The sequence below is a fragment of the Acartia tonsa genome, unplaced genomic scaffold, assembly GCF_053477335.1.
Source record: "Acartia tonsa isolate MP-2025a unplaced genomic scaffold, ASM5347733v1 sca3, whole genome shotgun sequence".
Taxonomy (NCBI): Eukaryota; Metazoa; Arthropoda; class Copepoda; order Calanoida; family Acartiidae; genus Acartia; species Acartia tonsa.
The window spans coordinates 12,501-20,000 of record NW_027649597.1 but is presented as its reverse complement, the minus strand read 5'-3'; the positions used below and the strand labels follow the sequence as shown (position 1 = coordinate 20,000).

The following is a 7,500-nucleotide window of genomic DNA, read 5'->3' as shown; positions in this document are numbered from 1 at the left end:
AAGGCAGCTATGCTCACCACTATACCACTGACGCTTCTTCATGACATGGGCTCCCAGTTCCAAATTCAAAGTCACGATGTGACAGGGAAAGGAAAAAATTGTCACTGCCGTGACCAGGATTCGAACCTGGGTTACTGCGGCCACAACGCAGGGTCCTAACCACTAGACGATCACGGCTAGAGACAGTGACAAAGGCACAAATGTTCTAGTGTACATACCACAAAGGCCAGCCTTTTCCGTGATTTCATAACATCCCACCTTAGTTGGCACTATACCACAGAGTTTCCGTGGTGTAGCGGTTATCACATCTGCCTAACACGCAGAAGGTCTCCGGTTCGATCCCGGACGGAAACATGATCCCACGTGGTCTAACGGCTAGGATATCTGGCTTTCACCCAGGAGGCCCGGGTTCAACTCCCGGCGTGGGAAATCTTTTTCTTCTCTAAAAACTGCTGAACCACCAGGATCTCATTCTTTCATGCAAACATCAAGGGCTTCCCAAGTTTCGGCCTGACTCCTCCTAGTTGACGAGGTGGCCGAGTGGTTAAGGCGTTGGACTGCTAATCCAATGGGCTCTGCCCGCGTGGGTTCGAATCCCATCCTCGTCGGAAGTTTTGTTCAATTATTGCCTTTTCTTCTCTCGAGAAATTCGATGCTATACCAACTCAACTACACTTGGACAAGCGCACAAGAGGGGGGAAAAAAGTTTTCCGTTACCGGGAATCGAACCCGGGCCTGCTGGGTGAGAGCCAGCTATCCTAACCACTAGACCATAACGGAAGGATGTATGATGTGTTTAGCAGTGCAAACTTAAACAAAGCATTTTCCAAACTGGCTTTCTCAATTGTACAATTATTTAACCATGTTGGCATATTTCTCAATTATTTCGATACCAGCATCATCAACTTGCCTCCGTGGCGCAATCGGCTAGCGCGTTCGGCTGTTAACCGAAAGGTTGGTGGTTCGAGCCCACCCGGGGGCGCAGACACCTTTTTCTTGTTGAGCGTAGCAATCAACGTGAACAAAACATAAGTATTGGCAGCTAAACAAACATATTGTCCATGTATCTGTGTATGCAATGTCATGCCATGTGTCTCAGTCATACACATTTAGTCTGTTCAAAGATAAAAATCCGATCTCGGCAGGATTCGAACCTGCAATCTTCTGATCCGTAGTCAGACGCGTTATCCGTTGCGCCACGAGACCCTGTAGTACACCGTTGGGACAGATCCATACCACATTTGCTACAACTCAATATTTCAAACAAAGAATTTGCCTCTCTACCAGCAAGGTTCCTTAGTGTAGTGGTTATCACGTGTCCTTCACACGGACAAGGTCGCCGGTTCGATCCCGGCAGGAACCAAACAGTCTGTTTTTTCTTCTTCTTTCTTGAAGGTCCTCGTTCAAAGGTGAGTCTCCTTCCGCAGGCATGTCAAATAAATACCCACACGCACTGTTACCACTCAACAGCTGGCTCGTTGGTCTAGGGGTATGATTCTCGCTTAGGGTGCGAGAGGTCCCGGGTTCAAATCCCGGACGAGCCCACTTGCTTTTTGGATTGGTCATGTTTGGCCCTAATTTCAGGGTTTCTGCAAATATGTTCCAGTTGTTTTACCTTTTTCTTTTCAATGGGAAAACGATTGGAAAACTGTACGTGCATCTTGACATCGCTAGATGTGAAGGTCCTATGGTGTAATGGTTAGCACTCTGGACTCTGAATCCAGCGATCCGAGTTCAAATCTCGGTAGGACCTGTCTCTTTTTCTGTTTGTTCGTTTGTTTTCGTCTGTCAGGCCACTTTTTCTTTTTGAAATGCTATGCTGCTGCGTTTCCGCTTGGGTCGCCAAGAACATAGCACAGGCCGTGATAGCTCAGTTGGGAGAGCGTTAGACTGAAGATCTAAAGGTCCCCGGTTCGATCCCGGGTCGCGGCATTTTGTTGAACTGTTTGTTTCGCTTCATTTTTCCTGTATCTTGGGCAAAATGTGAGCAGTGAAATCTTTCAGAGGCCTTCTTTTGACAGTTGGGTTGGTCAAAAAAAGTTGAGGCACCACCGAGATTCGAACTCGGGATCTCCTGTTTACTAGACAGGCGCTTTAACCAACTAAGCCATGGCGCCCTTTCTGCTGGTGGGTCCATGAGTGTGCACCTCATACTCGTTGCAGCTAAGTGGGAAACACACCAAAAGGAATGGTCGCCCAACGTGGGGCTCGAACCCACGACCCTGAGATTAAGAGTCTCATGCTCTACCGACTGAGCTAGCCGGGCTGCTTGCAAACCTGTGTGAAGTGGCAAGCTAAGCTAATCCAAGTTATTCTACTGTATGAGAATGCCGCCAAATGTGCCCCCATCAATGGATTGCAGTCGTGGCCGAGTGGTTAAGGCGTCTGACTAGAAATCAGATTCCCTCTGGGAGCGTAGGTTCGAATCCTACCGACTGCGGATAACATTTTGCCCTTCTCTCCATAGGTCATGGGCTGTTTGGGGGGTTACAAAGAGCCACAAATTGTCCTTTCCCTATGTGCCAGCAACGTTGGTTCAGTGGTAGAATGCTCGCCTGCCACGCGGGCGGCCCGGGTTCGATTCCCGGACGTTGCAGCAATTCATTTTGCAAGAACCTGAACCAGAATAGCAAGAGTTCCAACAAACAACATTCAAATGAAATCCGCTTGTCACTGGCGTACTCAAAGATGGAAAATATTTAGTTTTCGAGTACCAATCCTTGCCAGAATAATGCCAGGAAATGCGCAGCAATCGCGTTAACAAGATCCAAAATAAATTGCACTGAAAAAACCTATACTTTTTTCCCATTTTCAAAGTTTGAATTCTGTTGAATTAACTATTGTCTAAGGGATTTATGCATTCTATCGCTCAAGAGGACAGCTGCTGACCTCCAGTGTTCATGGTTAAGTCAAATACACGTTAAAGGTAAAAATTTGCCCCAAACAAAGTATTTTAATGTAATGTACTAGAAAAATAATTTGTTTAACTTAAATCTAAGTTTCAAAATTATTCTATTTTTCTAACCCATTGAGAGACTTTTTTTATGTGCTTTTTGGGAAAATTTTTATGTTTAATATGCATTTGACTAAGCCATGTACACTGGAGGTCAGCAGCTCTCCTTCAAGAATAGTTATTTAACAGAATCAAACTTTAAAGATGAGAGAAAAGTACAAATAAGTATTTTTTTCTGTTGATTTAATGGTATCTGTGCATACAATAGGCAACACCCAAATTTCCCTTTTTCATAAATTTATCTTGAAATATAAAGACATCCCAAAACTGATGGATTGGACTTGTAGAAGGAACCAATTGAGTATCTTAGGTCGAAAAAGGTTTGTGTTTTGAGCATTTGTGACCAAGTAGTGGCCAAACAGTGAGGAAACATATAAAAAGACTTTAGAAGTCCGAGATATTATTTTTTTGTTTTATTGAAACCCAAGAAAAAAATATGATTTTATTAACTTAAATTCATAAAGAGATTTTTATTATTTTACAACGATTGCAATAGATGAAGCATATTTATTATTAATGCACAGATAAAACATAGATGTGAAACAACAATATGAAGGCAGCACTTCATGAGATGGACTTGATTCGAGTAATAGTTGAAAGAACAGCTCAAATTAACTCTCATGAAAAAAACTAGAAACCTTCAGTTTAATTCAACTAATGAGATTTCATGTATGCTCCGATGCGATTCATTTATTGGCTCAATCAGACATTACCTCTCTTTCTTAGTATCTTTATTTTGAAAACAAAAAATTAAATCTTGAATATCTTTATTCCTCCCCAAAATTTTAGGTTCAGTTAATCATTTTTACCAACTATGAACCAGCGGTTGGTTTTATGTGTTATTTATATGGACAGAAAGGTCTGATATGAATTAGAAAACTGTGCAACATCCAGAGAAACATCTGAATCATGTTGGTTTCAATGCCAGACTTTATTAAAGCAGTCAAAGTTACATCAAGTGTATTAAATCACTGTTGACTTAACCTAACCGGGCGGCCAAATGGTCTAGGGGTATGATTCCTGCTTTGGGTGCAGGAGGTCCCGGGTTCAAATCCCGGTTTGGCCCTTGATTTTTCTTTTTTTTTTTTTCTGGATGCAAGGTTGCAATGTGCTAAACCAAAAAAAGTTTCACCTAAGGGGACACTCGGAGTTGAACCAAGGACCTGCCGGACTGCAGCCGGATGCTCTACCACTGAGCTATATCCCCGTGTGCGGTGAAACAAGCAAACAATTGTGGTCAATCTTAGCTCTGCGTTTTGATGGCGATACTTCCTTGAGTGGGAGGGTGGCAGTTGCAGAAAATTAATGCCAAAAGTTGTTTGTCAGAAATGGGATTCGAACCCATGCCCTCATCGAGGACCAGAATTCTCCAGAGCCTACTCCGTATTGCAGAGCAAGGATTATGCCTTGAGTCTGGCGCCTTAGACCACTCGGCCATCCTGACATCTTACTGGCTGGCAAAACAGTTTGCAACCCATCTGGGGATCGAACCCAGGACCTTTGGATTAGAAGTCCAATGCGCTATCCTCTGCGCTAATGGGTCGTGTTGGGGTGCGGGGACACATTTGTGGTCCCTGTTGACGTCTGAAATAAAGAAAAGAGAACAGAACAGAAGAAAAGAATTGGGTTTTAGCAGAGCGTAGTTTCGATCTACGGACCTCTGGGTTATGGGCCCAGCACGCTTCCACTGCGCCACTCTGCTATCCTTGTCTGGTTGAGTCAAACATTTTATGTATATTTGGTTTGCTGCCAAAATAGAGCAGCACGCACACACAATGGACAGGAAAAAGGAGTTTGTCAGCTGTGAGATTCGAACTCACGCCCACAGAAGTGGACTGCGACCTGAACGCAGCGCCTTAGACCACTCGGCCAAACTGACTGTTGACTCACGGTGTAGGCAGCCACAAGCAACAAGCTATGCAAATACACTATATCAATGCAAAGTTTTTAGTCCAACAACCGTGTGTAGGCCCGTTAGCTCAGTTGGTTAGAGCGTCGTGCTAATAACGCGAAGGTCACGGGTTCGATCCCCCTACGGGCCATACTCCTTTTAATTTGCTGACAAAGTGATTTAAGTGCACGTCTGTGCAAAAGGGTAGCGCCCGAGCAGGGGCTCGAACCCTGGACCGTTAGGTTAAAAGCCTAACGCTCTACCGACTGAGCTACCCGGGCTCAATGGTATTGGAGGTAAATTATGTAACCAAATTGCCTTCTATCATAAAGCTGGAGCGATGAAATGCATGTCTCTCAAGCTGTCCTGTCAAAAAGTTGCATTCTCCCCGACCGGGAATCGAACCCGGGCCTTCCACGTGACAGGCGGAGATCCTCACCACTAGACTATCGAGGAATGGATAGACGCCAGGGAAAATGAAAAAAATTAAGCAACATCATGTCCTGGCTTTCTAATGTCGGTTACACTCGATGCTGACACCGATGTCGTTGAGCATTGGTGTTCAAAGCTAACACCGTGTTCGTGTTCCGATGGAAAATATGAAAAAAAGGACGAAAAAGGTTAGTTCCTTCGAGCCGGATTTGAACCAGCGACCTATGGATATCTGCTCGCAGAGTAACAACTACAGTCCACCGCTCTACCAACTGAGCTATCGAAGGTAGCTGTCGGGTGAGGAATTGCTTTGTCAATTTAACCACAGTTGCTGTGCGACCTTTTGATTTCCCGAGACAGAAGATTCAAATACTTGCTTTCGGACATCAACAGCAAGAAGGGGATGTAGCTCAGATGGTAGAGCGCTCGCTTAGCATGCGAGAGGTACGGGGATCGATACCCCGCATCTCCAAGCAACATTTTGCCATAGCTCATGAAACCTGTTCATCATGTATGGAGACAAACAAATGATTGACCCCAGTCTGCCTAGGGGACGGAGATACAATCAAAACAAAAACAAACCGAATAACAGCCACTTCAGCCAACAATAATTCTAAAGTGAGGAAAAAGCTTTGGCAGCGGTGGGATTCGAACCCACGCCCTCGAAAGGACTGGTGCCTTAAACCAGCGCCTTAGACCGCTCGGCCACGCTACCCCTAATGCCCTGAAGCCGACTGCTTGTCTTGTAGTACCTTGTGCTTAATCCCTACGCCATCGCAGCAGAAAAGGATTGACTCATACCGTTGCATTGCCCATCATCAATGTCTACGGCCATACCATGTTGAAAGCACCAGTTCTCGTCCGATCACTGAAGTTAAGCAACATTGGGCCAAGTTAGTACTTGGATGGGTGACCGCCTGGGAATACTTGGTGTCGTAGGCCTAAACTTTCGTTTTCCTTTCCATCACTACACGCATTAGACATATTAAGATCAAAATGAAGTCTGCCCCCGGTGAGGCTCGAACTCACGGCCTTCAGATTATGAGACTGACGCGCTGCCTACTGCGCTACGGAGGCTTGGTGATCTCTGTTGCACAATTTGGAAGCAGTATTGGCCAATTACGGCACATACCATGGCTTAAAAATTCAGCTCTGCGTCAGCCGGGAATCGAACCCGGGTCAACTGCTTGGAAGGCAGCTATGCTCACCACTATACCACTGACGCTTCTTCATGACATGGGCTCCCACAATACCATCCGCCAGTTCCAAATTCAAAGTCACGATGTGACAGGGAAAGGAAAAAATTGTCACTGCCGTGACCAGGATTCGAACCTGGGTTACTGCGGCCACAACGCAGGGTCCTAACCACTAGACGATCACGGCTAGAGACAGTGACAAAGGCACAAATGTTCTAGTGTACATACCACAAAGGCCAGCCTTTTCCGTGATTTGATAACATCCCACCTTAGTTGGCACTATACCACAGAGTTTCCGTGGTGTAGCGGTTATCACATCTGCCTAACACGCAGAAGGTCTCCGGTTCGATCCCGGACGGAAACATGATCCCACGTGGTCTAACGGCTAGGATATCTGGCTTTCACCCAGGAGGCCCGGGTTCAACTCCCGGCGTGGGAAATCTTTTTCTTCTCTAAAAACTGCTGAACCACCAGGATCTCATTCTTTCATGCAAACATCAAGGGCTTCCCAAGTTTCGGCCTGACTCCTCCTAGTTGACGAGGTGGCCGAGTGGTTAAGGCGTTGGACTGCTAATCCAATGGGCTCTGCCCGCGTGGGTTCGAATCCCATCCTCGTCGGAAGTTTTGTTCAATTATTGCCTTTTCTTCTCTCGAGAAATTCGATGCTATACCAACTCAACTACACTTGGACAAGCGCACAAGAGGGGGGAAAAAAGTTTTCCGTTACCGGGAATCGAACCCGGGCCTGCTGGGTGAGAGCCAGCTATCCTAACCACTAGACCATAACGGAAGGATGTATGATGTGTTTAGCAGTGCAAACTTAAACAAAGCATTTTCCAAACTGGCTTTCTCAATTGTACAATTATTTAACCATGTTGGCATATTTCTCAATTATTTCGATACCAGCATCATCAACTTGCCTCCGTGGCGCAATCGGCTAGCGCGTTCGGCTGTTAACCGAAAGGTTG

The 7,500-nt window shown here is 45.6% G+C and overlaps 31 non-coding genes across 31 annotated transcripts in view; 17 read left to right on the top strand and 14 right to left on the bottom strand.

Moving 5' to 3' along the window:
• TRNAG-UCC (transfer RNA glycine (anticodon UCC)) overlaps positions 1-34 on the bottom strand; it is a 72-nt gene extending 38 nt beyond the window's left edge. The window contains exon 1 of the tRNA in view: positions 1-34. This exon is cut by the window's left edge and continues 38 nt beyond it. This is a non-coding gene — a tRNA (tRNA-Gly).
• A 71-nt stretch (positions 35-105) lies between these two features.
• Positions 106-177, bottom strand: TRNAH-GUG (transfer RNA histidin (anticodon GUG)). The gene has a single exon. It is a non-coding gene; the product is annotated as a tRNA-His (tRNA).
• Positions 178-281: 104 nt separating this feature from the next.
• On the top strand, positions 282-354 carry TRNAV-AAC (transfer RNA valine (anticodon AAC)). The gene has a single exon. It is a non-coding gene; the product is annotated as a tRNA-Val (tRNA).
• A 3-nt stretch (positions 355-357) lies between these two features.
• TRNAE-UUC (transfer RNA glutamic acid (anticodon UUC)) lies at positions 358-429 on the top strand. The gene has a single exon. It is a non-coding gene; the product is annotated as a tRNA-Glu (tRNA).
• Positions 430-526: 97 nt separating this feature from the next.
• TRNAS-GCU (transfer RNA serine (anticodon GCU)) lies at positions 527-608 on the top strand. The gene has a single exon. It is a non-coding gene; the product is annotated as a tRNA-Ser (tRNA).
• Positions 609-708: 100 nt separating this feature from the next.
• TRNAE-CUC (transfer RNA glutamic acid (anticodon CUC)) lies at positions 709-780 on the bottom strand. Its single transcript has one exon. It is a non-coding gene; the product is annotated as a tRNA-Glu (tRNA).
• Positions 781-908: 128 nt separating this feature from the next.
• TRNAN-GUU (transfer RNA asparagine (anticodon GUU)) lies at positions 909-982 on the top strand. Its single transcript has one exon. It is a non-coding gene; the product is annotated as a tRNA-Asn (tRNA).
• A 151-nt stretch (positions 983-1,133) lies between these two features.
• TRNAR-ACG (transfer RNA arginine (anticodon ACG)) lies at positions 1,134-1,206 on the bottom strand. The gene has a single exon. It is a non-coding gene; the product is annotated as a tRNA-Arg (tRNA).
• An 84-nt stretch (positions 1,207-1,290) lies between these two features.
• TRNAV-CAC (transfer RNA valine (anticodon CAC)) lies at positions 1,291-1,363 on the top strand. Its single transcript has one exon. It is a non-coding gene; the product is annotated as a tRNA-Val (tRNA).
• Positions 1,364-1,472: 109 nt separating this feature from the next.
• On the top strand, positions 1,473-1,544 carry TRNAP-AGG (transfer RNA proline (anticodon AGG)). Its single transcript has one exon. It is a non-coding gene; the product is annotated as a tRNA-Pro (tRNA).
• A 137-nt stretch (positions 1,545-1,681) lies between these two features.
• TRNAQ-CUG (transfer RNA glutamine (anticodon CUG)) lies at positions 1,682-1,753 on the top strand. Its single transcript has one exon. It is a non-coding gene; the product is annotated as a tRNA-Gln (tRNA).
• Positions 1,754-1,859: 106 nt separating this feature from the next.
• On the top strand, positions 1,860-1,932 carry TRNAF-GAA (transfer RNA phenylalanine (anticodon GAA)). Its single transcript has one exon. It is a non-coding gene; the product is annotated as a tRNA-Phe (tRNA).
• Positions 1,933-2,043: 111 nt separating this feature from the next.
• TRNAT-AGU (transfer RNA threonine (anticodon AGU)) lies at positions 2,044-2,117 on the bottom strand. The gene has a single exon. It is a non-coding gene; the product is annotated as a tRNA-Thr (tRNA).
• Positions 2,118-2,193: 76 nt separating this feature from the next.
• On the bottom strand, positions 2,194-2,266 carry TRNAK-CUU (transfer RNA lysine (anticodon CUU)). The gene has a single exon. It is a non-coding gene; the product is annotated as a tRNA-Lys (tRNA).
• A 92-nt stretch (positions 2,267-2,358) lies between these two features.
• Positions 2,359-2,440, top strand: TRNAS-AGA (transfer RNA serine (anticodon AGA)). Its single transcript has one exon. It is a non-coding gene; the product is annotated as a tRNA-Ser (tRNA).
• Positions 2,441-4,007: 1,567 nt separating this feature from the next.
• TRNAP-UGG (transfer RNA proline (anticodon UGG)) lies at positions 4,008-4,079 on the top strand. Its single transcript has one exon. It is a non-coding gene; the product is annotated as a tRNA-Pro (tRNA).
• A 69-nt stretch (positions 4,080-4,148) lies between these two features.
• Positions 4,149-4,220, bottom strand: TRNAC-GCA (transfer RNA cysteine (anticodon GCA)). The gene has a single exon. It is a non-coding gene; the product is annotated as a tRNA-Cys (tRNA).
• Positions 4,221-4,333: 113 nt separating this feature from the next.
• TRNAL-CAA (transfer RNA leucine (anticodon CAA)) lies at positions 4,334-4,457 on the bottom strand. The gene is made up of 2 exons: positions 4,420-4,457; positions 4,334-4,378 (listed from the first exon to the last, which is right to left on the bottom strand). It is a non-coding gene; the product is annotated as a tRNA-Leu (tRNA).
• A 351-nt stretch (positions 4,458-4,808) lies between these two features.
• On the bottom strand, positions 4,809-4,892 carry TRNAL-CAG (transfer RNA leucine (anticodon CAG)). Its single transcript has one exon. It is a non-coding gene; the product is annotated as a tRNA-Leu (tRNA).
• An 89-nt stretch (positions 4,893-4,981) lies between these two features.
• TRNAI-AAU (transfer RNA isoleucine (anticodon AAU)) lies at positions 4,982-5,055 on the top strand. Its single transcript has one exon. It is a non-coding gene; the product is annotated as a tRNA-Ile (tRNA).
• A 475-nt stretch (positions 5,056-5,530) lies between these two features.
• On the bottom strand, positions 5,531-5,623 carry TRNAY-GUA (transfer RNA tyrosine (anticodon GUA)). The gene is made up of 2 exons: positions 5,587-5,623; positions 5,531-5,566 (listed from the first exon to the last, which is right to left on the bottom strand). It is a non-coding gene; the product is annotated as a tRNA-Tyr (tRNA).
• A 112-nt stretch (positions 5,624-5,735) lies between these two features.
• On the top strand, positions 5,736-5,808 carry TRNAA-AGC (transfer RNA alanine (anticodon AGC)). The gene has a single exon. It is a non-coding gene; the product is annotated as a tRNA-Ala (tRNA).
• A 161-nt stretch (positions 5,809-5,969) lies between these two features.
• On the bottom strand, positions 5,970-6,051 carry TRNAL-AAG (transfer RNA leucine (anticodon AAG)). Its single transcript has one exon. It is a non-coding gene; the product is annotated as a tRNA-Leu (tRNA).
• A 108-nt stretch (positions 6,052-6,159) lies between these two features.
• Positions 6,160-6,278, top strand: LOC145310527 (5S ribosomal RNA). The gene has a single exon (XR_013876580.1). It is a non-coding gene; the product is annotated as a 5S ribosomal RNA (ribosomal RNA).
• Positions 6,279-6,489: 211 nt separating this feature from the next.
• Positions 6,490-6,561, bottom strand: TRNAG-UCC (transfer RNA glycine (anticodon UCC)). The gene has a single exon. It is a non-coding gene; the product is annotated as a tRNA-Gly (tRNA).
• An 86-nt stretch (positions 6,562-6,647) lies between these two features.
• On the bottom strand, positions 6,648-6,719 carry TRNAH-GUG (transfer RNA histidin (anticodon GUG)). The gene has a single exon. It is a non-coding gene; the product is annotated as a tRNA-His (tRNA).
• A 104-nt stretch (positions 6,720-6,823) lies between these two features.
• On the top strand, positions 6,824-6,896 carry TRNAV-AAC (transfer RNA valine (anticodon AAC)). Its single transcript has one exon. It is a non-coding gene; the product is annotated as a tRNA-Val (tRNA).
• Positions 6,897-6,899: 3 nt separating this feature from the next.
• On the top strand, positions 6,900-6,971 carry TRNAE-UUC (transfer RNA glutamic acid (anticodon UUC)). Its single transcript has one exon. It is a non-coding gene; the product is annotated as a tRNA-Glu (tRNA).
• A 97-nt stretch (positions 6,972-7,068) lies between these two features.
• Positions 7,069-7,150, top strand: TRNAS-GCU (transfer RNA serine (anticodon GCU)). The gene has a single exon. It is a non-coding gene; the product is annotated as a tRNA-Ser (tRNA).
• Positions 7,151-7,250: 100 nt separating this feature from the next.
• On the bottom strand, positions 7,251-7,322 carry TRNAE-CUC (transfer RNA glutamic acid (anticodon CUC)). Its single transcript has one exon. It is a non-coding gene; the product is annotated as a tRNA-Glu (tRNA).
• A 128-nt stretch (positions 7,323-7,450) lies between these two features.
• TRNAN-GUU (transfer RNA asparagine (anticodon GUU)) overlaps positions 7,451-7,500 on the top strand; it is a 74-nt gene continuing 24 nt past the window's right edge. The window contains exon 1 of the tRNA in view: positions 7,451-7,500. This exon is cut by the window's right edge and continues 24 nt beyond it. This is a non-coding gene — a tRNA (tRNA-Asn).